Source organism: Saimiri boliviensis, chromosome 15 (assembly GCF_048565385.1).
Source record: "Saimiri boliviensis isolate mSaiBol1 chromosome 15, mSaiBol1.pri, whole genome shotgun sequence".
Classification (NCBI taxonomy): Eukaryota; Metazoa; Chordata; class Mammalia; order Primates; family Cebidae; genus Saimiri; species Saimiri boliviensis.
Genome location: NC_133463.1, coordinates 19,154,107 through 19,180,861, shown reverse-complemented (window position 1 = coordinate 19,180,861; position 26,755 = coordinate 19,154,107). Strand labels below are relative to the sequence as shown.

The window sequence follows — 26,755 nt, the reverse complement described above, 5'->3', positions numbered from 1 at the left end:
AAGATAGTAATTATCATCAAAACTAGAAATAATATCATCCTTTGATTTTATACTTTGTTGATCAGCAAAGCTGAATTCTAGGCTAAGCTCTGCCATTTATTGGTTCTGAGTCTTTGGCCTCATCCTTATCTGTAAAGACCAGCTGGTCTGATTTTTCAGATTCCTTTCCATTCTGAGATTCTCTGCAGCAAGCTATGGTTCCTATGATGTTTATTTATGTATCAAGGGTGCTCTGGTTTACTTAGTTTTGCAATAATAGTACAAAGAAGCATCCACCCAAAACAGCACAACTTAAAAGTTCTGTATAAAGCGGTATGAAACTGCTTTTAAACAAATCCACCTTAACTTGGTGCTTAAAATGAGGCTACATTCACCCTAAAGGTGCTGCCTCTTTCATCCTTGTTTTAGAACAGCCTTCAAGCCTGAGGTTTCTGTGGATGTGATTTGGAATAAGGTGGATGATCACATCAGATAACACCCCTAGCGAAAGAAAAGTAGAAACCCTTTCTTGTGGGACTCAGTCTAAGAGAACTGTTTCAAAGGAATATCCAAGCATTTCTAGCACAGCTGTAAGGAAAGAAAACACGTACGTTTTCCGGTGATGACAATTCTGGAGATTAATGCCCATCTGAATGCATGATAAAGAAAATAGCCAGCCGGGCGCGGTGGCTCAAGCCTGTAATCCTAGCACTTTGGGAGGCTGAGGCGGGTGGATCACGAGGTCAAGAGATCGAGACCATCCTGGTCAACATGGTGAAACCCCGTCTCTACTAAAAATACAAAAAAAAAAAAAAAAAAAAAAAATTAGCTAGGCATGGTGGCACGTGCCTGTAGTCCCAGCTACTCAGGAGACTGAGGCAGGAGAACTGCCTGAACCCAGGAGGCGGAGGTTGCGGTGAGCCGAGATCGCGCCATTGCACTCCAGCCTGGGTAACAAGAGCGAAACTCCGTCTCAAAAAAAAAAAAGAAAAGAAAAGAAAAAAGAAAACAGCCGTTTACTGTGGACTATGAGCCAGGTATTAACTCATTTAATCTTCAAAAACTGCTGTAAGGTTGGAACTATCATTATCCCCATTTTACATACGCTAAAACTAAGGCATAGAAAAGTTAAGCAAATTGCCCACGCTCTCGCAGTTAATACGTAGATTCAAAAGCATGATTCTAGCTCGAAAGCCTGCGTGCTTCGTCTCCAAGATACACTCCCTACGTAACCCTTGCTGTCCATGTTTAAAGAAGAGTCCCGTTTGTACTACACTTTCCTTACAAACTGAGTAACACAAAGTCAAAGTAAAGCCCCACCGCAAGCTCACCATTAGGCGTCTCCTCCAGTCCTGAACCACAAACTAGAAAGAGATTTTAAGGATATACAAACTTGACAGTACCTAGGGCTTCTCGAGATAAGGGGTGTGTGTGGAGCAACTCAAACGTTTTCTGTCTCGCAGCTAGTGCAGCGGAAGAGCGCCGCGAAGTTGCAGCGCGCCCAGGTGCGGACCCGGCGTCTCCTCTCAGGGGTTCACAAGGAGGGGCCGCCGGCGCGCCGCCCCGCCCCGCGCTCCTGCTGGGCGGGCGCGGAAATGGCACCGGGGCCCGTCAGACCACGCCACACCTGCCTCCCGCGCCCGCGGGATCCCCCCACCTGGCCCACGCAGCGCCAGGGGTGCTCTCCGCCAGGTTTCCTCACGCAAGCTCGATGAGCCACACGCTTACCTTAAAGGACCCACCCCCGGCGCGTGGCGAACGGGAAGCGCCGCCACTGCTGCGCCACACTCGGCCAGGACCGGCGCTGCTACAACCGCTCCCAATAGCTCCAGCCGCGCTCCCGCGGGGGCCAAACCTGTAAGCTCCGCCCCCGCGGCAGGCCCCGCCCTCGCCAATCACCATCGGCCACGCCCGAACATGGGGCGGGGCCTCTGCTCGATCAGCCCCGCCCCCGAAGGGGCCGCGGGCGGGGTGCAGCCGAGGGGCCCTAAGTAAATGAGCAGGGGAGGGCCTGGAGGTGAGCGACCCGGGGGAGGAAGGGCGGGAAGCCGGCAGGCGGGCGAGAGAAAACGAGAGGACCCCTCGGGGAAGGTGAAGAGAGGTTTGGGCGGGGGCGGGGAATGAGAAGGCCCTCTCCCCAGGCTCCTGCTGAAGTGTAAATCTCAAAACAACTGCGCTCATTCAAGGCATTGGCAACATCTCATTTTCTTCCGGTGGGGTAGGAGTCACACACGAATTCAAGGCTCTAGGCGTCAGATGTCTTTGGGAATGGGATTCAGAGGAGAAAAGAAAGGAAACAATTCCTTTACTAGTCTCCACCACGCATCGTTTAATTTGAAAATTGTGGACTCGGCTCCAAGTAAGAATCCTCAACCCGGGCTTAAATCGTTAATCAATCCCGTTCTCTTCTGACAACTCAGGCGCATCGCGAGAGAGAAGACGCGGCCGGGTTTGGCATGAATGTCCATAGTGTGCTACTCTAATGTTTGCATCTGGATGTACAGATAAAGGAAAACCAGAATCCTAGAAACGACTTGCTTTAACCATTAATGCAGCTGAGTCTGGACGGTGAAAAACGTCTATGGCTTGAAGCATCAAGCCAATAACCGAGTCGGGCACAGTTCCTGCAGTCCCAGCTACTCCGGAGGCTGAGGCAGGAGGATCACTTGAGCCCAGGTGTTATAGCCCAGCCTCGACAACATAGCAAGACCCTGTTTCTAAAATAAATAGGATCAGGCGCTGTGGCTCACGCCTGCAATCCTAGCACCTTGGGGAGGCTGAGGTGGGTGGATCACCTGAGGTCAGAAGTTCAAGACCAGCCTGGCCATCATGGTGAAACCCCACCTTTTAAAAAAAAAAGTAAAATAAAATAAAATAATAAATAATATGAGTAATGAATATGGCAGGGAAACAAAGGGCTCACTTCACCAGCAAGCAGGATTGACATACAGTAACCTTTATTACAAGAATTTTGGGGCCGGGCGTGGTGGCTCACGCCTGTAATCTCAGCACTTTGGGAGCTCAGGAGTTCGTGACCAGTCTGGCAACACGGTGAAACCCCGTCTGTACCGAAAAATACAAAAAATAAGCCGCGCGTAGCGGCGTGTGCCTGTAGTCCCAGCTACTCGGGAGGTGGACACAGGAGAATGGCTTGAACCCGGAAGGCGGAAGTTGCAGTGAGCCGAAGATTGCAATACTGCACTCCAACCTGGGCAACAAAGTGAGACTCAGTCTACACACACACACACACACACACACACACACACACAAAATCGGAAAATAATGCCAAGAGACCAGCCTAGCTCTGTAGCCTTAAGGGAAGTCACAATATCGGAAGTCCTCAATTTGCTTATCAGTAAAATGAAGGGATTTAGCCTGGTGACCTAATGGGCTCTAAATGCCCTTATACTCTAGAGTGTGTCCTGCCAGGCTCAACTCATAGGAGAGGAGAAAGAGTGCAGGGAAGTATTGTCTAGTCAGGAGCCACACAGAGAAACTGAGAATTTTTAGAAAAAACGTTAGGGTTAGGGGCTGGGCGCGGTGGCTCACGCCTGTAATCCCAGCACTTTGGGAGGCAGAGGCGGGTGGATCACAAGGTCAGGAGTTCGAGACCAGCCTGGCCAAAACGTTGAAACCCTGTCTCTACTAAAAATACAAAAATTAGCTGGGCGCAGTGGCACGCGCCTGTAATCCCAGCTACTCAGGAGGCTGAGGCAGGAGAATCGCTTGAACCTGGGAGGTGGAGGTTGCAGTGAGCCAAGATCATGCCATTGCACTCCAGCCTGGGTGACAGAGTGAGACTCTGTCTCAAAAAAAAAAAAAAAGAAAAGAAAAGAAAAGAAAAGAAAAAACGTTAGGGATCTCTGGCATCACTTCATTCAACCTCTCCCTTCCGACTTTCCTGTTTGTAATAATAATAATACACTAGTCCCCAACACATGCCCTTATCAGCAGTTTCCCTTTTCTTTTCAGACCTACTACAATCTGAAAAAAATGGAAAATTCTACAAATAATTCATAAGTTTTAAATGGTGTGCTGTTCCGAGTAGTGTGATAAAATGCCACACTACCCCCTCTATCTATCCTCAATGTGAAGCTTCTCTCTGTCTAGTTTGTCCATGCTGCAGATGCTACCCACCCGAGTCACTTAGTAGGCATCAGGTCAGTTGTAGAGGTGTCACAGTGCTTGTGTTCAAGGAACCCTTATTTTACCTCATGATGGCCCGAAAGTGCAAGAGTCATGATGCTGGCATATTGTTATAATTGTTGTATTTTATTATTAGTTATGGTAGGTAATCGCTTACTATGCCTAATTTAGAGAGTAAATGTTATTGTAGGCATGTATGTATAGGAAAAAAACATAGTTTAGATGGGCTTCAGTACTATCCGCAATTTCACGGAACCACTGGGGGTTTTAGAAGGTATCCCTTTAGATAAGGAGGGAATAATGTATAATTCTGCCCCTAACTCAAAACCTTTGACTCTTCCCTCTCAGTCCTCACATCTGGCTTTCTCCTTTACAGTCTCTTCAATGACTCTTCCATTTTCACTTCCATCTCTGTATAAGGAACAAATTCAAAGAATTCAGGATATTTGATCTGATCCTAACCTACATTTCCCACCTAATCTCCAACTTACTCTCTTGTGTACACATCTGTTTGACAGACTGTCTCCTCAATGTACAGAAACCACATCTTACAGCTAACATCCCTGCCACTGTACATGCAAACCCACTGCCTCCTAGCTGGAATACCCTCCTCAGTCCTAGCTACCTGTCCTGACTACAATAGCCCAGCTCAGGGACATCTCTATGATACAAAATGCTGTCATACTTAGCATCTGAACCACTCATGTTAGCATGTAGCAGGCTACTTTTTTTTTTTTTTCCTATCTAGAATATTTATCTCAGGCCAGTTATGGTGGTTCACCTGTAATCCCACTGTAATCCCAGCACTCCGGGAAGCTGAGGCAGGAAGATCACTGAGCTCAGGAGTGGAGTCTGAGACTAGCCTGGGCAATATGGCAAAACCCCATTTCTACAAAAAAAAATAAATTAATTAAAAAATTAGCCAGGTGTAGTGGTGTGTTCCTGTAGTCCCAGCTACTTGGGAGGCTGAAGGGGAAGGATTGCTTGAGCCTGGAAGGTACAGGCTGCAGTGAGCTAAGATCACACCACTGCACTCCAGCCTGCGTGACAGAGCAAGACCCTGTCTCAAAAAAAAAAAAAAAAAAAAAAAAAATTTTCTTGCTCGGCATAGTGGCTCATGCCTGTAATACCAGCACTTTGGAAGGCCAAGGCGGGAAGATTTCTTGAGCCCTGGTGTTCGAGAGCAGCCTCAGCAATACAGAGAGACCTTGTCTCTATAAAAAAATTAGCCAGGCATCAGACCCAGCTACTGAGGAGGCTTAAGTGAGAGGATCATTTGAACCCGGGGTCAAGGCTACAGAGAGCCATGATTGCACCACTGCACTTCAGCCTGGGTGACAGAGGGAGAGCCTATCTCAAAACAAACAAACAAATAAAAAAGAATATTTCTAAAACTAAACTTTATACTTTTTTTTTTTCTTTTTTTTGAGACAAAGTCTCGCTTTGTCACTCAGGCTAGAATGCAGTGGTACAATCTCGACTCACTGCAACCTCTACCACCCAGGCTCAAGTGATTCTCCCGCTTCAACCTCCCAAGTAGCTGGGATTACAGAAGTACACCACCACATCTGGCTAATTTTTGCATTTTTAGTAGAGGTAGAATTTCACCATGTTGGCCAGGCTGGTCTCAAACTCCTGACCTCAAGTGATTTGCCCACCTCAACCTCCCAAAGTGTTGGGATTACAGGCATGAGCCACCACACCCAGCCAACTTAAAACTATTTACTAGATGTCCCCAGGCCCCAGCCAATCTAGGAATAAAAATTTTCAATATCTTAAGAAGGCTAAATGAAATTATAGATTCATCCATAATTAGGCTGTTCAGGTTACCTATAACAGCAAGATTCTGTTTTTGTCTGAAATATCATGATACTGAAGTAACACCAGTTACTTAATGCTAACCAAATGCTTTGATTGGCAGTTACATGTGACTGGTTCATAAAAATGGAGAAATAAATTATTATTAAGAGTTTTTTAGAAGACCAAATCTTTGAGATGCATGGAGGTAAATAAAAAGTAACCTACCCACTCTTCTTCACCTCATTGCCCAAACAAGTGGGTATACCCATAGTAAATGTTTAAAAATATATTAATCAGTCCATTATTATTTTGCCCTCTCTCTCCTTTGCTGTAACTAAAATACTGGTCTTTTCTTTTTCATGCAAATAAGACAGTGAGAGCTTCCTCTTTTAATTTCACAGAAATCCTCAAGAATAAGTGAAAAAGAATCACACAACATTTCTTGGAGTTGGACTAGAAAGGTTTTCAGTGTTCTAGAAATAAACCCTTAAATCACAGTAAATTCCCTATGTTAAAGAGCTCTAAGTATTATCAAGGTCTTTAGAGAGTAAATTTTCCTTAACTGCAACCTTACCCAGATGGCACAATAGAAACAGAAACAAGTTTGCAGAATGACTACCAAGTAAGAGTGAAAACTGATTTGCAATCTATCAATGGCCCCTTGTGTTTTGAAAATGTCAATGGCACATTTCAGGGAGGCCCCAGAGCTCTCAAGTCTGTCCCAAACAATCTATAAATCACTGGTCATGGTGAACCTTTATAATGTTCTAGAGATTTAAGAAGTATTAAATAGAGCCGGGCGCGGTGGCTCAAGCCTGTAATCCCAGCACTTTGGGAGGCCGAGGCGGGTGGATCACGAGGTCAAGAGATCGAGACCATCCTGGTCAACATGGTGAAACCCCGTCTCTACTAAAAATACAAAAAAATTAGCTGGGCATGGTGGCACATGCCTGTAATCCCAGCTGCTCAGGAGGCAGAGGCAGGAGAATTGCCTGAACCCAGGAGGCGGAGGTTGCGGTGAGCCGAGATCGCGCCATTGCACTCCAGCCTGGGTAACAAGAGCGAAACTCCATCTCAAAAAAAAAAAAAAGAAGTATTAAATAGACAGACTAAATAACAATCGCACTTCATTTATAGAGTGGGTTGTACCAGAGGCTATTGGTAATAGACTCTTGGAACTTTTCTCTACCTCTCCTCAAAATGTGAAGTGAGTATTAGGAGTAGAGCCTTAGTGGACTTCTGAATCCAGCCAACAAGGAGTAACAAGGACCAAAATGACCCTCCCACCTGAACCAACCAAAAGAAAAAAGGAAAAAGAGCCAGACAAAATATATAAAACATCTGTTTTCAAGATAATGGATATCAGGCAGTGAAAAAAAATTATTCCTAAGCAAACAAAGTTTATCCCCAACTTACTACTTTCAGATACCTTAACACACTATGACACAGGGAGTAGAATGAAGGAAAGCCCAGCAGACTCCCTGAGTTGAGAGGATGGAGCTATGGATCCAGGGAGAATAAGATGGTTAGAGTTCACAAGACAGTGTGCAAGAGGAAGTTAACTGCACAGAGAACCCTAGAGACCTGCAGAAGGTTCTCCTGGAGAACTTGACAATGCAAATCAGTGCATGCATGTGAAGAAACTACAAAAAGTACACCAAAGAAAAAAAACATATGCAAGCATTAGACAGAATAGCACTGGGAACTCACAGAGGGCCAGGAATAATGGCTGTTCCCATCAGGTAGACTAGCAAACCTCCCAATTCAATGGAGGTAGGATACTAAGAGGATTCCTACCTTACTTAAACTGGGGAGGAATTAGCCCTAGAATAAATACTGCTTGGGTCCTGCCAAAAAAAAAAAAAAATGGAAGTAAAATCTGAAAGGATTGAACTATTTCCAAGTAATTTAACTACATCTCAAATATAATCCAAGCATATTTATACAAATACAAAAATATCCAGCATCTGCTGGGTGCGGCTCACACCTGTAATCCTAGCACTTGGGAGGCTGAGGCAATAGATTACCTGAGGTTGGGAATTTGAGACTACCCTGACCAGCGTGGAGAAACCCTGTCTCTACTAAAAATACAGAATCAGCTGGGCGTGGTGGCTTATGCCTGTAATCCCAGCTACTAAGGAGGCTGAGGCAGGAGAATCACTTGAACCCGGGAGGCGGAGGTTATGGTGAGCCGCGATCATGCCATTGCACTCCAGCCTGGGCAACAAAAGTGAAACTCCATCTCAAAAAAAAAAAAAAAAAAAAAAAAAAAAAAAAAAAAAATCTAGCATCCAGCAAGAAAAAAAATCACAATGTCTGACATTCAATATTGAATATGTGGCATTCAGTATTATAAGGCATATAAAGAAACACAAAAATATGACCAATAATGAGATTAAAAAGTAATCACTGAGCCAGGCGCAGTAGCTTACATCTGTAATCCTAGCACTTTGGGAGGCTGAGGCAGGTGGATTGCCTGAGTTCAGGAGTTTGAGGCCAGCCTGGGGAACACGGTGAAACCCCATCTCTACTAAAAATACAAAAAAATTAGCCGGATGTGGTGGCAGGTGCCTGTAATCCAGCTACTTGGAAAGCTGAAACAGGAGAATAGCTTGAACTCGAGAGGCAGAGGTTGCAGTGAGCCGAGATCATGCCATTGTACTCCAGTATAGGCAACAGAGTCAGACTCTGTCTCAAAACAAACAAACAAACAAACAAACAAACAAACAAACAAAAAGTAATCACTGAAACTGATCTGCAACTGACATAGATGTTAGAATTAGCTGCCTAGAACATTAAAACAGTTATTATGTGCCTAGGCCAGTCGCAGTGGCTTACACCTGTAATCCCAACACTTTAAGAGGCTAAAATAGGAGGATCCCTTCATTTCAGGAGTTCGAGACCAGCTTGGGCAACACAGGGAGACCCCATTTCTACACAATAATAATAGTAATATACTTAAAAAGTTAAGTAGAGACAAAGAAAGCATAAAGTTTCTAAATCCAACTTTTAGAGACAAAAACACTAATCTCTAAGGTTAAAAATATACTGGATAGGATTAACAAAAGATTAGACATTACAGAAGAAAAGATTGGTAAACTTGAAGACAGCAATAGAAACTTCTTTTGTGTGGAGACAGAGTCTCACTCTCACCCAGGCTGGAGAGCAGTGGCATGATCTCAGCTCACTGCAACCTCTGCTTCCCATGTTCAAGAAATTCTCCTACCTCAGTCTCCTGAGTAGCTGGGACTACAGGCGCAGGCCACCACGCCCAGCTAAGTTTTTGTATTTTAGTAGAGACAGGGTTTCACCATGTTTCCCAGGGTGGTCCAAACTCCTGAGTTCAGGCCCACCTCAGCCTCCACCTCAGTCCACCCACCTCAGCCTCCCAAAGTGCTAAGATTGTAGGCATGAGCCACTGCGCCATGCCAGCAATAGAAACTTTCAAAATGTAGACAGAAAAAAGAACTAAGGCTGGTGAGGTGGCTTACACCTGTAATTCCAGCATTTTGAGAGGCTGAAGCAGGTGGATCACTTGAGGCCTAGAATTCAAGACCAGCCTGGACAACATAACAAAATCCCATCTCTACTAAAAATACAAAAATTAGCAGGATGTGGTGGCACACTCCTGCAGTCCCAGCTATTTGGGAGTCTGACACACAAGAATCCCTTGAACCTGGAGGTGGAGGTTTCAGTTAGCTGAGATTGTGCCACTGTACTCTAGCCTGGGCAAGACTCTGTTTCAAAAAAAAAAAGAGAGAGACAGAAAGATAAAGAGAATCAATGAGCTGTGGATAACTTTAAACAGCCTAATATACTTGCAATTGGATTCCCTGAAGGAGAAGATAAAGATAGTGTTGGAAAATGGGTTCAGAAAACACATTTGTAGAAATCATGGCTGACACAGTCCCAAATTAGATGAAAACTGTAAATCACAGATCTGACAAGTGCAATGGATCAAACACTAGAAATATGAAGAAAACTACACCATGGCACATCATGATAAAAGTACTAAAAACCACTGATAAAGTCTTAATTTAAGCAGCCAGAAGAAAAGACAGGTATGGAGAAAAAAAGGTAAAAATGCCAGCATAGATCTCATCAGAAATAGTAAAAGTGGCCAGGTACAATGGCTCATGCCTGTAATCCCAACACTTTGGGAGGCTGAGGTGGGCAGATCACTTGAGGTCAGGAGTTAAAGACCAGCCTGGCCAATAAGGTGAAACCCCATCTGTACTAAAAATACAAAAATTAGCTGGGCATGGTGGTGTACACCTGTAATCCCAGCTACTCGGGAGGCTGAGGCAGGAGAATCACTTGAACCTCTGGGGCAGAGGTTGCGTGAGCCCAGATTGTGGCACTGCATTCCAGCCTGGGTGACACAGCAAGACTCTATCTCAGAAAAAGAAAAGAAAAGAAAAGAAATAGTACAAGCAAGAAGTGGAGCAACATCTATCAAGTAGTGAATTAAAAAGAAAACCTGTCAACCTAAAACTCTATACTTAGCAAAAATATCTAAGCAAGAAGAGGAGCAACATATATAAAGTAATGAATTAAAAAAAAAAAACCTGTCAACCTAAAATTCTACACTTAGCAAAAATATCTCTCAAAATCAGAGGCTACATAAAAGTTTCTTCAGACTGAAAAAAAGCTGACAGAATTCATAACCAGTAAACTCACACCACAAGAAACATTCAAGGAAGCCCTTCAAACTTTAAAAAGTTATCCCAGATTTCTGGAAATAAAGATCTACTAAGAAACGAAGAGCACCTGAAATAGTAACAACAGAAATAAACATATTTTGATTTTTTAATTTAAATATCTAAAAGTTGGTAACTTTAAACAAAAATAGTAATAATTTATTGTGTCTTTATATCTAATGTATAAGTAAAAAAATATGACAACAGTATTATAAATGCTAGCATTAGAGATATGAAAGTATACTATTGTAAGATATATCCTATAAGTCTAAGTATCCTATAAGTGATGTGGTGTAATTAAAATGAAGCTAGGCTATAATAAATTAAAGATACATACTTAAATCCTAAAATAAAATAATCATTAAAAGGAAAAACAGGAGTTATAAGGGAACAAAGGACATAAAATGGGATAATAATGCTCAATCCAAAATAAGGCAGAAAATGAAGAAAAAGGAACAAAGAACAGATAAATAGAAAACAAACAGCAATAAGAAAGACAAACTTGGCTGGGCCCAGTGGCTCATGCCTGTAATCCCAGCACTTTGGGACGCCTATGCAGGTGGATAACCTGAGGCTAGGAGTTCAAGACCAGCCTGACCAACATGATGAAACCCCATCTCTACTAAAAATACAAAAATTAGCTGAGCATGGTCACAGGCACCTGTAATCCCAGCTACTTGGGAGGCTGAGGCAGGAGAATCACTTAAACCTGGGAGATAGGAGGTTTCAGTGAGCTGAGATCATGCCATTGCACTCCAGCCTGGGCAACAAGAGTGAAACTCTGTCTCAAAAATAAAAATAAAAAAAAAAGAAAGATAAACTTAACTCATATCAATAATGACATTAAATGTTATTGTCAAAACACTCAAATTAAATAATTTGTCACATTGGATTAAAAGAAACAAGACCCGATTATATACTGCCTATAAAAAAACCTGCACTTCAAATATGAAGGCACAATAGATTAAAAGTAAAAGGATGGGGAAGATATATCATGCTAATGCTAGTCAGAAGAAAGCTGGAGAGGCTGGGCGCAGTGGCTTACACCTGTAATCCTAGCACTTTGGGAGGCCGAGGTGGGTGGATCACCTGAGGGCAGGAGTTCAAGACCCGCCTGGCCATGATGGTGAAACCCTATCTTTAAAAAAATAGAAAGAAAGAAAGAAAGAAAGTTGGAGCAGCTACATGAATATATCAAGAATATTTCAAAGCAAATAATATTATCATAGAAAGAGAAGGTCATTTCATGATAAAGGGGCCAATTTATCAAGAGGACATAACAATTCTAAATGTTTATGCACCTAATAACAGAGCTTCCAAATATATGAACAAAACTGAAAATGCTTCAAGAAGAAATAGACACATCCACAATTATAGTTAGAAGTTTAAAAACCCTTTTCATAGTAACACAAGTAGAGAGAAAATCAGCAAGGATATAGAAAACCCAAACACCGCTATTAACCATCTTAACTTAATTGATATTTTTCTTATTTCTTCATTTCTTTATTTATATTTTGAGACAGAGTATCACTTGAACCCGGGGGGTGGAGGCTGCAGAGAGCCAAGATGGTAACACTACACTCCAGCCTGAGTGACAGAGTGAGACTCCTTCTCAAAAAAACAAAAACAACAACAACAACAAAACAGAAAACAAACCTTATGGGTTACCTTTGGATAACCGTAAGGAACTAACTCATTATTTTGAAAACTGGTAAATAAAAGACAAGAATCAAGCCTGTATCCTGTCTTCCAATATAAACTGCACTCCGGGTAACCAAATAGTCAATGAGGAGAAGTTTCTTGTTACCGAAGAATTCCAGATAATGAATAAAGACAGAATACTACCATTTTGCAATGAATTAATTTATGATTTAATGCATGTAGGCAATGATGATCAATGGCTGCTTATCTCATAAAAAGAGCCCTGACCAAATATTTTATGCCTCCTGATAGAAAAACACATTACTATGCAGTATTCTTGCCAAAATATTTGAACCTAAATATCATTAAGTCTCTAGCTCTAATTTCCAATTTATAGGGACTGCAGAGGTCAGAAGTACATGTCAAATGACATCATAGGAAAGCAATCAGTAAAGTTTAGTGGGAGACTTACAGGCCAAATGACCTGGTTTCTTTATTACATAAGTTATAAGGGAAAAAGAAAGAGAGCAGATACACAGAATAAAAGACTTAAAAAGAGATATTAATTACCAATTGTATGGATCTTATTTAGATCTTGATTGGACTAAACAACTAAAAAAAAATTATGGTCTGGGCGAGGTAGCTCATGCCTGTAAGCCCAGCACTTTGGGAGGCCGAGGTGGGTGAATCACAAGGTCAGGAGTTCGAGACCAGCCTGGCCAACATGGTGAAACTAAAAATACAAAAAATTAGCTGGGTGTGGTGGTGGGTGCCTGTAATCCCAGCTACTCAGGAGTTTGAGGTAGGAAAATCGCTGGAACCCAGGAGTGGAGGCTGCAGTGAGCCGAGATCCTGCCACTGCAATCCAGCCCAGGTGACAGTGCAAGGCTCTGTCTCAAAAAAAAAAAAAAAAAAAGATTGTGAGGCAATTTGAGAAACTGGAACATGACTAGCTATCCAGTAATAAGAAATTATAAAAATTTTTAAAAATCTGTTTTTTTAAGTGTGATGATGTTGCTTTTTAAAAGTCTATGTTATAAAGCTTATACTTAAATATTTACAGATGAAATGATCCAAAGTCTGGAATTTGATTCAAAATTATGTGTGTATAGCAGCAGGGGAGTGCAATAAGATTTAGCCATAATTAGCTAATTGTTGAAATGGGGCAGTAGGCTTATGAAAGCTAATTATACTATTCGATTTGAAATTTTACAGAATAAAAGGTGGGGTTTTTTCTTTTTAAAAATTTATTATTTATTTTTAGACAGAGTGTCACTCTGTTGCCCAGGCTGCAGTGCGGTGCTGCAATCCCAGGTCATTGTTATCTCCACCACTCAGGTTCAAGTGATTCTCCTGCTTCAGCCTTCCGAGTAGCTGGGATTACAGGTGTACACCACTACACTCAGCTAATATTTGTATTTTTGTAGAGACAGGGTTTCGCCATGTTGGCCAGGCTGGTCTCGAACACATGGCCTCATGTGATCTGCCTGCCTCAGCCTCTCAAAGTACTGGGATTACAGGCATGAGCCACCATGCCCAGCCCAAACTATTTTTATAGTAACACAAAGACGTTATTTGCCTTTTTCTCTGTGTTAACATTTGCACTGATGGTGCGAAAACAATAGTGGCTAGAACTGTTGGTGACTTGGCAGAATCCAAGCAGTGAAACCACCATTTTCGTAGTCATTGTATTCCTCACTAATAACTTGTAGTTAAAAAACAAAAATCAGGTTTGTTTAAGAATGTCTAGCTGGGCATGGTGGCACGCACCTGTAGCCCCAGCTATTCAGGAGGCCGAAACCTAAAGGAAGAGGATTGCTTGAGCCCAGGAATTTGAAGTTATAGTGAGCTATGATGGTGCTACTGTACTCCAGCCTGGGCAACAGAGTAAGACCCTGTCTCTAAAAATTCAATAAAATTTTAATATGAATGTCCTTGATAAAGCAGTAAATATTATTAATTTTATTCTTGACTTTTGAGTACTTTTTAATGTTGTATGTGACAAAATAGAAAGCACTTCTGCTGTACACCAAAATCCTATGATTAGAGAAAAAGCCCTTGTTTGATTGTTTGAGATGCAGTCTAAACTCACTGCTTTTTCATAGAATCTCATTTTTACTTAAAATGATGACTGACAAAATGATGGTATTTGCCAAACTTAAGTATTTGGCAGACATTTTCTTGAAAATGAACAAACTGAGCCTGTCACATCAAGGAAAACAACTCAATGTATTTGTTGGCAATGATAAAATTCAAGATTTTAAGCCAAATATAGAACTTTGGAAAATTAGTTTCTGCCACCATGACCTTGTCTGCTCCCCTCCACTGAGAGATTTTTCTGATGTACTCACTTAGTGATATTAACAAATGTGATTTTTAAAATATTATTACCTGAAATGTGTCAATATTTGGAAGGTCTGCATAAATCACTAAACCAGTATTTTCCAAATGACTACTGAAAAAAATTATAAAACCATGCATGCATCAAAATCCACTCAAAATGTAAGTGACTGTAGTAGATTGAATGGTGGCCACCCAACAGGATCTTGAGATGAGATCATCCCAGATTATCCAGGTAGACCCTAAACCCAAGGAAAGGGTCCTTATAACAGAGAAAAGAGGAGAAGACACAGAAATATGTATAAGAGAAGGCCTTATTGGCCCAGCATAGTGGCTCACACCTGAAATCCCAGAACTTTGGGAGGCCGAGGCAGGCAGATCACCTGAGGTCAGGAGTTCGAGACCAACCTGGCCAACACAGTGAAACTCCATGTCGACTAAAAATTTAAAAATTAGCTGGGCATGGTGGCATATGCCTGTAGTCCCAACTACTTGGGAGGCTGAGGCAGAAGAAACACTTGAACCCAGGAGGCGGAAGTTGCAGTGAGCTGTGCAGTGAGCTGAGATCATGACATTGCACTCCAGCCTGGGAGACAGAGCAAGACTCTGTCTCCAAAAAAAAAAAAGGCCTTTATTAAGACAGAGGCAGATGGCCATTTGATGCCATGAAAAGGTAAGGAATCCAAAGTCTCTAGGAGACAATGGATTCCTTACCTTTTCCTGGTGCAGCCTTTGATTTCTGGCCTCCAGAACTGTGAGAGAATAAATTTTTGTTGTTTTGAACTGGTGTAAATCTGTTACATCTGTTACAGCAGTCCTAGGAAACTAATACAATGACAAATACATTTTAATGTTATTGAGCACAAAAATGTATTGATATGGAGCCCTGAGTGGTGGTGCATGCTTGCAGTTCCAGCTACTTTGGAGGCTAAGGCCAGGAGTTTGAGACCAGCCTGGGCAATATAGCAAGACTTTATCTCAAAAAAAAAAGTGCATTAATATGGATTCAGGATCCACATTGTATCTAATCTTTAAGAAACTTAGCCACAATTTTTGAAAAGGCTTTAAAAATACCCCTGCTTTTTCCAACTACATACCTTTGAAAGACCTGATTTATATATCTGTATATAGATATAGAGAGATATTTCACTCAAAACAACATATTATAACAGTTTGAATGCATAAACAGGTTTAAAGATTCAGTTGTCACATACTAAGCCAGATATTAAAGAGATTTGCAAACGAATAATATAATACTAATCACTAATTTTTTCAGCTTTGGAAAAGGTTATTTTTTATAAAACTGTATTTTTAATGTTAACATGTAAGGGGTGTGTGTGTGTGTGTGTGTGTGTGTGTTTAGATAGAGTCTTGCTCTGTTGACCAGGCTGGAGTGCAGTGGGATGAACTCAGCTCACTGCAACCTCCACTTTCTGGGCTCAAGAGATTTCTCCTGCCTCAACCTTCCAAGTAGCTGGGATTACAGGTGCCCGCCACCATGCCCAGCTAATTTTTGTATTTTTAGTAGAGACAAGTTTTCACCATTTTGGCCAGGCTGGTCTTGAACTCCTGGCCTCAAGTGATCTGTCCACTTCGGCTCCCACAAAGTGCTGGGATTACAGGTGTGACCCACCACACCTGGCCGTATTTTTTAACTTAAAATTTTTTTTAAATTTCTCAGTTTTAACCTCTTATTTTTCATTTTATTTTATTTTGTAAAGACAGAGTCTCACTCTTTCACCCAGGCTGGAGTGCAATACCGTGATCTTGGCTGACTGCAACCTCCCCCTCTTGGGTTCAAGCAATTCTTCTGCCTCAGCCTCCCGAGTAGCTGTGATTACAGGTGCCTACCACCACGCCCAGCCAATTTTTGTATTTTTAGAAGACAGGGTTTCACCATGTTGGTCAGGCTGGTCTTAAACTCCTGACCTTGTGATCCACCCACTTCAACCTCCCAAAGTGCTGGGATTACAGGTATGAGCCACCTGGCCCTGCCTCAGTCTTAACTTCTAATATAAATAGAACAGCCCAAATAAATACAAACTCCTTGGGATCCTCAATAATTTTTAAGAGTGTAAGGAGCTCTGTGAGACCAAAATGTTTGAGAAACACTGGTATATACAACCAGTTAAAGAGGAAAGACAAGTAGGGCCTGAGGGCATGTTGGCTCACACTTGTAATCCAGCACTTCTGGAAGCCTAGGTAGGAGGATCACTTGAGTCCAGGATTTCAAGACCAGCCTGGGTAACACTGTGAGACCTCGTCTCTACAAAAAAATACAAAAATTAGCTGGGCATGGTGGTGCATGCCCGTAGTCCCAGCTACTCAGGAGGCTAAGGAAGGAGGATCACTTGAGCCAGGGAGGTTGAAGCTGCAGTAAGCCATGATCATGCCACTGCATTCAAGCCTGGGCATCAGAGCAAGACCCTGTCTCCAAAAAAAAAAAAAAAAAAATAGGGCCTGAGTAGTTAGGAAAGGGATCATGTAGGTAGGATTCCTACCCTTTTGCACTATGCATTAGATCTTCAGGGACAAAAAGATAGAAAAAGGTCCTTCCAGGCAAAGAACCTCACAAGTATATAATAAACTTAGAAGCAGATCTATACATGATAAGGTTAAGGGAGACTGCATCATCAATAAATATGTAAATACATAATCTGACATATCCAGATTATCTTTTTAAAAATAGTTGATGTTGGCCAGCACAATGGCTCACACCTGTAATCCCAGCACTTTGGAAGGCCAAGGCAGGTAAATTGTTTGAGCTTAGGAGTTCAAGATCAGCCTGGGTAACAGGAAGACCCTGCCAAACCCTGTCTCTACTAAAAAATACAAAAATTAGCTGGGCGTGGTGGCATGTATCTGTAGTCCCAGCTACTTGCGGGGCTGAGGCAGGACAATCACTTGAGCCCAGGAGGTTGAGGCTGCAGTGAGCTGTGTTCATACCACTGTACTCCTGCATGGGTGACAATGTCAAACCCTGTCTCAAAAAAAAAGTAGATGCCTACCTCAATTTCAAGATTTTTGATTTGTCTTTTGTAAGCCCATAACTTAAAAGGATTTGGAGTTTTGTAAATGTGTATACAATACACAATTCAGGCTATTATAACACTTTGGCTAACTCCTTCTCGCTCTCTGGGAATCAGCCTAAGTGGACTTTCTCAGGAAAGCTTTCCTTCACCCCTGACTTAGGTGAAGATCCCTGTTATACTCACATAGGAGCCTACACTTATCCTGTTAATACATATTGTTTAGCACACAAATGAAATTAAATAGTCATTTAACTATTATATATGACTGACTGTTTCACCTACCAAACCCTAAGAGTCAGGAGGTTAGGGACCATGTCTGTCATGTTCACCACAGGGCCCACAGCATTTAGAATAGAGCCTGACATACTGGGGTCACTCAATGAGTATGGGAGTGCTGTATGGCATCACAAAATGGGGGAATTTCAGAGATGAAAACAAAATCTGCAAGCTGACCAGGAAGGATTCTGAGACCAGCAGCAACCACCTGCAAGAGGTACACAGGCTGAGCATCTCTAACTTGAAAATCTAAGATGCTTCAAAATCCAAAACTTTCTGAGTATCTACATGAGGTCATAAGTGGAATACTCCACACCTGACCTCATGCAACAGGTTGCAGTTAAAATGCAGGTGCACAACAGTTTTATCAGTTGTATTTAACATATCCAAGGGGATTATTGTACAACAATCTTTTAATCAAAACACAGCATCATAGGCAGAGACTGAGAGCCTGCTGTTATTTGTTGTTGCTGTTTTGGTTTTTTTTTTTTTTTTTTTTTTGAGATGTAGTCTTACTCTGTTGCCCAGGCTGGAGTGCAGTGGTATGACATCACTGCAACCTCCACCTCCTGGGTTCAAGTGATTCTCCTGCCTCAGCCTCCTGAGCCACTGGGATGTGCTCCACCATGCCCAGCTAATTTTCGTATTTTTAGTAGAGACCAGGCTTAACCATGTTGGCCAGGCTGGTCTTGAACTCCTGACCTCAGGTGATCCACCCATCTTGGCCTCCCAAACTGCTAAGATTACAAGTGTGAGCCACTGCACCCGACTGTGTTGCTATTGTTGAACAGCTGATGCAGGTATTCTGGGGATGCCATTGTGCTGTCTAGTTACCCTAAATATATTATTTTCTCACTGCATTAATGGTGTGTCATATTGGTTACTGTTAAGTGCTTATGTGTGAATAAGTGTGAGAAAATGATTGCTTCTCACTAGCATATAAATTCAGAGTCAGAAATGATGGTGGTACCAAACAAGTACAGACCGACCACATGGATGATGAGATAGTGACACCTTTGCTTTCTGATGGTTCAATGTACACAAATTTTTTTCCATGTACAGAATTACTTAAAATATTGTATAAAATGACCTTCAGAGTATGTGCATAAGGTATATATGCACTTCTCCTTCTTTCTGGAAAAAAAAACAATTTGCATTTCTCTAAAAACCACATGTAACATACTTTTATGCCTAAAATGCTCTATCCCCCATACCCCAAAGTTTTAACTCCTATTCCTTTTTCTGGATTCATTTCAACTATGTCACCTTCTGTCTGAAGCCTTCTCTGACTATATTCTGTGACATGGGGGTATTCCTATGGCCCCCTAAATTTAATGCTATCTTATATTATCGTCCTATATAATTCTCCCTTTGCATATTTATTTCCTTTACATCCTTAGAGCCTTGCACAATATCTGCCCCGTAGGTGACTAACTGCCCCAGATTGCCCCAGACTCCTGGTTTTAACATTGCAAGTCCTGCATTCCAGGAAACTCCCACAGTCTGGGGTGGCTGGTCACCATACTACACATGCCGTAAGTTTTTGGTTCCCCCAACCCCAAAACAGAGTTTCACTCTTGTTGCCCAGGTGGGAGTACAATGGCATGATCTCGGTTCACTACAACCTCCATCTCCCAGGTTCAGACGATTCTCCTGCCTCAGCCTCCCAAGTAGCTGGGATTACAGGCATGGACCACCACGTCCAGCTAATTTTTGCATTTTTAGTAGAAATGGGGTTTCACCATGTTGATCAGGCTGGTCTCGAACTCCTGACCTCAGGTGATCCACCTGCCCTGGCCTCCCAAAATCCTGGTGGATTACAGGCGCAAGCCACCACACCCAGCCACATGCAGTAAGTTTTACTGAATGAACAGAGTCCACACCTGCTGTCTTGTCTTCCCCCTCTGCTATTCACTCTCCAACCCAATGACATCAGCTTCCACCTTGATACCTCATTTTGTTGGCACATGGCTCAATGCTCTCCTCATGGCCAAAATCTATTGGATACATTTTAGTCCTTCAAAGATTAACCTCTCAATAAATAATTTTTAATAATCAGAGATTATTCCTATTGTGTACCTATTCTTTCTTATAGTGAAGCAAGATAGTATTAAAATATCCATATTTATTAAGTGTAGATAGATTCAAGGAACCCATTTATTAAGTAATTCAAAGTGTACCATATTATGATTCATTAAAATAATTATAAGATGTGATCAATGACAAGTGTTTTCTGAATAACAACTTTCCAGAAGTGATGACTCGTGACATTTAAAAAGTACTTAAGGCAATGAGAAAAGCAGTTCTCCTTTTTCACAAAATCCAAATAAGAAAATAGAATGGTATTTTAGGAAGCTCATAACAAATGATTTTTCCTTTTCATTTAAACTCTGAAAATACATTTACAGAAATGACCTATCAATATGTAAATCCATACCTAAGTTTAAGAAAGTATTTTTAAGCCAAAGAACAGATTTCCTTAATATCCTAAAGGCAGAGGCTTTCCCTCAACTCCTCTTTTTTTTTTTTTAGACAGGATCTCACTCTATCACACAGGTTGGAGTGCAGTAGTGCAATCTTGGCTCACTAAAACCTGTTTCCTGTGCTCAAGCAATCCTCCCACCTCAGCCTTCCAAGTAGTTGAGACTACCAGTGTACCACCATGCCTATCTAATTTTTGTATTTTTTGATAGAGATGGGGTTTCACCATGTTGTTCCGGCTGGTCGCAAACTCCTAAGCTCAAGAAATCCACATGCTTCGGCCTCCCAAAGTGCCAGAATTACAGGTGTGAGCCACCACACCCAGCCTCTCACATTTCTTTTCTTTTCTTTTTTCTTGAGATGGAGTCTCACTGTGTTGCCCAGGCTGGAGTACAGAGGCATGATCTCGGCTCACTGTAACCTCCATCTCCCAGATTCAAGTGATTCTCCTGCCTTAACCTCCAGAGTAGCTGGGACTACAGGTGTGCACCACCTTGCCTGGCTATCACATTTCTTAAGACTAAATATGAACCAATCCTCATCAAAGAATAATGGCTAGCAATTGCCTGTTCACATATTCCTCTATCCCACTGAACTCTACATCCTTAGAGGGCAGAACCGGATAGCATCTCTAGCACCTAGATAAATAGGTGTCTGGCTCAGGCTGGGACAAAATAAATGTCTTAAGCAGGGCACTAGGAAGGAAGGGAGGGCCTTTTTTAAGTGAGCAATGTTAGATTGTTGTAAAACAAAAATTTTCCAGAAAGGAAGGCATGATATCCGAAATGTACGTACATTTTATTTGTAAAACATATCCAGATATGTACAAAGGACATCAATGGCAATAAATACTAATTGCAAAGTTGACTATTATGATAGCCATTATTGACTCATCTCTTCTTGAATCTGCAGAATTTCAAATGTTTCAGTAAAAATTAATTCAGTGCTCCCTCTTCCCACCCTGCACACCCCAACTCCAGTCCAAAAAAACCAAAAAATTAATTCATCATGTTATTTCCATACAGTAGAAGATGCACTGGGAATCAAGGTACGTTGAATGTATAGAAAATCCTTTTTCATCCAAAACCCAAGAAATCTGAAGTCAATTTCTTCACCTTCCATATTTAGAGATTTACATACACATACACAGACACACACACACACACACACACACACGGCCCAAAAACTATTTCCAGGCAGGGGTTGATACTCAGTTGTCATGTACCAAGACTGTAATTCTATTTTGTACATACTTAATATAATTTAGCCATTATTATTAATATATTCCAACTCTTGAAACTCTCATATATTTATATTTCTACATCTATATCTAAATTATCTCAAATTCCTCACTTGCTGACCTTTCTGAATAAATCAATCATCTGATTTCAAAAGCAAACTATTTTTCCTAGAAAAATTGCTAAAATTGATACAGCATTATCAAACCACTAATTTGAACCAAATTATTTCAATCTCAAATCCTCCTTAAATTCAAAGAAAAGCAAATCACATTTCATATAAAATTCAGAAATTAAGCAACTGGCCTAGCAATTCCGTTCTTGCTCACATTCACCAACAGATATGTGCCAGAAGTCAAGTTTCTGCTAGCCAAAAACTAGCAACAACCCAAGTGTCCATCAAGAGAACAGGAAACTGAATACCTGGGTTTTTACTGTTATTGTTTGTTTTTTGTTTTTGTTTTTGTTTTTGTTTTGAGACAGGGTCTCATTCTGTCACTCAGACTGGCGTGTAGTGGCCTGATCATGGCTCACTGCAACCTCCAGCTCTCGGGCTCAAGTGATCCTCCCACCTCAGCCTCCTGAGTGGCTGGGATGACAGGTGCATGTCACTATGCACAGCTAATATTCTGTATTTTTTTTTTTTTTTTTTTTTTGTAGAGATGGGGTTTCACTATGTTACCCAGGCTGGTCGTGAGCTCCTGGACTCAAACAGTCTGCCCTCCTCAATCTCCCAAATTGCTGGGATTACAGGCATGAGCCACTGTGCCTGGCTAATTGTTATTCTTTGTATTATGCACATATGCTATGAATATTTGCTACATGTATTTGCCTAATAATGTGTTTAAAAAGAGTAAATAATTTTCAAAAAATATTTTAAACAATTCAAATCTAGACCACTTTATGCTTAGAATATTAAACCTTGTTTCTTTTTTTTTGAGATGGAGTCTCACTCTATCGCTCAAGCTGGAGTGCAAGGGCCCGATCTTGGCTGACAGCAAACTCCACTTCCCGGGTTTAAGCAATTCTCTGCCTCAGCCTCCAGAGTAGCTGGGATTACAAGCATGTACCATCACATCAGGCTAATTTTTGTATTTTTAGTAGCAACGCCATTTCACCATCTTGGCCAGGCTGGTCTTGAACTTTCCTGACCTTGTGATCCACCCACCTTGGCCTCCCAAAGTGCTGGGATTACAGGCATGAAAAACCTTTTATTTTTTAAATTAAAAAGTGTAAATGGGGGGTTTTAGTTGAATAAAAAAGTAATAGAGCTACATGTTTGGGCAGCACAGGGAGACTCTGCCTCTCCTTAAAAAAAAAAAAAAAAAAAATCTAGCTGGGCATGGTGGCATGCACCCGTGGTCCCAGCCACTCAAGAGGCTGAGGCAGGAGGATAGCTTGAGCCCAGGAGTTCAAGGCTGCAGTGAATGGTGATTGCACCACTGCATTTCAGCCTGGGCAACAGAGTGCAACCTTGTCTCAAAAAGAAAAAAATATAATAAAATAATAAAAATAGAGCTACATAATATTTACTTTTTTTTTTTTTTTTTTTTGAGATAGGGTCTCCCTATATTGTCTAGGCTGGAGGGAAATGGTGTCATCTCGGCTCACTGCAAACTCCTCCTCCCAGGTTGAAGTGATTTTACTGCCTCAGCCTCCTGAGTAGCTGGGATTACAGGGGTGCACCAATATACCTGGCTAATTTTGGTATTCGTAGTAGAGACAGTGTTTCAGCAGGATGGTCTCAAAGTCCTGACCTCAAGTGATCTTCCCACTTTGGCCTCCCAAAGCGCTGGAGTTACTAGTATGAGCCACTGCATGCAGCCTGCATAATATTTACCATTAAAATTTAGAACAGTCTTCTAAATGCAAGATATGCAGCTTAGTAATAAAAGAACTTTTCTATCAGATGAAAACAAGTCCAATTTTGCCCATTTTGACTAATTTTTTGAACAACACAATATGGACCCATCCCTTCCACATATTTTCTTTACCATTCTCTCATAAGACAATATGGATCCATCCCTTCCTCATATTTCCTTCGTCATTCTCTCATAAGCATTCATTCATTTAAAATATCTAGCAATTTAGCCGGGGGCATGGTGATGTGCGCCTGTAGTCTCAGAGCTACTCAGGGCACTGAGACGGGAGGATAGCTTGAGTGATCCTCTACCTCTACCTCTACCTCTATGGTAGAGGTTGCAGTGAGCCAAGATAGTACCGTTACACTCCAGCTTAGGTGACAGAGAGAAACCCTGCCTAAAAAAAAAAAAAAAAAATCTAGTGACAATTTCACAGGAAACAATTTAATATCAAAGTCAGAAGTCCCTAATGGCCAACTCTGACATGACAGGTTTCAAATTGATGAGTCCACCCTCTTTGTAAAAGTAACTCAAAGTGATGACAACAGTATATAGGCAATTTTCAAAATTAAAATTGATGAGGCTACTCCTTCTACTTGTCAGGGTAGAGAGTTTATTGATCTCTAAATCAGTGGTGTTGGAGGGAAATGCAAATCCAGGGCACTGCTGGCCTGGTCCTGTGGGTCCCTCACCAGCGAATGAGCACTAAGTCAGGTCCAGGAATATAGAGATGCTGGTGAGGTTGGTAACAGCAGGGACGACACACGGCCCACAGGCAGGATGAGCCCAGCATATTAATAATGCATTAACATAAGAAGGAAAAATCTATCAAGACTTGACATATTTATAAATTCCCCTAGGTAATACCCAAACCTCGAGTGGCTTAGCAAACAAATTCTTTCAAAATTTGGAGTTCCCTCCAGCAACTCACTGTTGTTTATATAGGCTGCCAGTTCAGCACAGTTGGGGATCAATTCTTAAGTAAAAAAATTATCAAATCTTTGAGCATAAAGAAATACTACATTAGTGGCAGTATTTTTTAAGTCTGCCAAAACGATCTCCAAATTAGATCTAAGAATGATAATAAAGGATTTATATTATATAACTTTCTACTGCTAGCTTTGACTCAGCAGAACATCCTGAGTAAGTAGGAGGCAAAGTAGGAGGAAGAGACAGTGTGTTAGATTGCTTCACATACCTCAATAATGAGAGCCGAGCCTGGTGCTGAGGACTTTACAGGCATTACCTCATGTAATCCCAATAAGGAAAACCTTATGAACTCTCCATTGGACAGTTGTGGAAAGTGAAACATTAAATAACTGGTTGAGATTCACAGTCAGTGATCCATAGTACGAGAATCCAAGTACAGGCCTGTCCAACACTAAGGCTTGTGTTCTGCCTGCTGTGCTACATAGCAAAGCACATTGTATCATTTTTAATAGAGACTTAACAAATCAGATACGTTTTTAAAAAATTAAATTACTAAGTGGCTAAAAGTTTAAAAAATAAGAGGATTTTTAGCTTTACTTTAAAGTGGTATAAAACGGCAGCATAATGGGACCTTGTCTCAACCAAAAAAAAAAAAAAAAAAAAAAAATTAAAAATTAGCCAGGTGTAGTGGTACACACTTGTTGCCCCAGCTACTCGGGAGACTGGAATGGGAGGATCACTTGAACCCAGAAGGTCGGGGCTGCAGTGAGCTGAGTTCACACGACTGCATTCTGGCCTGAGTGACAAAGTGAGAACCTGTCTCCAAAAAAATGGCGAAAAAAAATGTCAAAGAATTCTAAATCATCACACATAGAACCATTCTTTGTTTTTTTTGAGACAGAGTCTGGCTCTGTCACCAGGCTGGAGTGCAGTGGCATCACTCGGCTCACTGCAACCTCCGCCTGCCTCAGCCTCCCGAGTAGCTGGGACTACAGGTGCACATCACCACGCCCACCTAATTTTTGTATTTTTACTAGAGATGAGGTTTCACCATGTTGGCCAGGATGGTCTTGATCTCTTGACCTTGTGATCTGCCCACCTCGGCCTCCCAAAGTGCTGGGATTACAGGCGTGAGCCACCGCGCCCGGCTGAACCATTCTTTCATAATATGGCACCATACCAGATCTTGGTCTCCTTCACTTCTGCAAGTCTAGTCTTGGACTTTCTAAACCAGGCAGTCTGTACTATATACTCAGAAAACTGTGTGGCTGTTTAAACTACCTGAAGATAGTCTTTTATTCTAAGTAATTATTTGGTAAGAAATTTGACAGACGTTACTGAGATGGAAAAACCATGGTTCTATGCTTAAAAAAAAAAAATTGAAATGAGGTTAGGGAATAAAAGTCTATTTAAAAAATAAAACTCACACTTTAATACCAAGAGAACAACTTTCAGAAAGCTACATTCAGCATGGTTTGAATTATGAATCGTTTCCTGATGTCATCATACCCTGAATATTTGAATTGGCCATGAAAGACCAACAACCACTAGGCTGTCAAAATCTAAAATTACCATGGAAAAAAAAAATTATTTTTTTGAAATGAGAAATTCTAAAAGGCAATTTAAAATCTATACAACACTCTTTGTATGCCCTCTGGAAAACAACATGCCAATGAATACTTCCAGAAGGATTTTATCTTTGTAAACATTAACATTGACTAATTAGGTGACAACAGCCCTGAGTAGAAGAAACATTAGCATAGTCTCTCCATAAAAAAAAAAAAAAAAAAGGTTTTTGGTTTTTTTTTTTGAGATGGAGTTTCATTCTTGTTGCCCAGGCTGGAGTGCAATGGAACAATCTCAGCTCACCACAACCTCCACCTCTTCAAGCAATTCTCCTCCCTCAGCCTCCCAAATAGCTGAGATTACAGGCATGCACCACCACCACACCTGGCTAATTTTTTGTATTTTTAGTAGAGATGGCATTTCTCCATATTGGGCGTTTCTCTCTCAGGCTGGTCTTGAACTCCCGACCTCAGGTGATCCGCCTGTTTTGGCTTCCCAAAGTAAAGGCTGGGATTACAGGTGCGAGCCACCATGTGGGCCTAAAAATGATTTTTTTTTTTTTTTTTAACAGCTGGGCACAGCAGCTCATGCCTGTAATCCCAGAACTTTTCAAGACAAAGTTGGTAGGATCACTTGAGGCCAGGAGTTCAAAACCAGCCTGGGCAACATAGCGAGATCTGGTCTCTACAAAAAAAAAAATTAAGAAAAATTAGCCGAGCGTGGTGGCTCAAGCCTGTAATCCCAGCACTTTGGGAGGCTGAGGC

The 26,755-nt window shown here is 41.5% G+C and overlaps 1 protein-coding gene across 4 annotated transcripts in view; it reads right to left on the bottom strand.

Annotated features, from left to right (window-relative positions):
• The window catches only part of SGK3 (serum/glucocorticoid regulated kinase family member 3), a 148,354-nt gene that overhangs the window by 87,319 nt on the left and 34,280 nt on the right, over positions 1-26,755 (bottom strand). For 2 of the 4 annotated variants that reach the window (XM_074386718.1, XM_010330728.2), the window contains exon 1: positions 1,708-1,821. The exons of 1 other annotated variant lie outside the window; for it this stretch is intronic. The gene's annotated coding sequence lies outside the window, so the exon portion shown is untranslated. Of the gene's footprint in view, positions 1-1,382; positions 1,517-1,707; positions 1,822-26,755 lie in introns of those variants that run through there. One more of the 4 variants, XM_010330729.2, reaches the window with a different exon arrangement.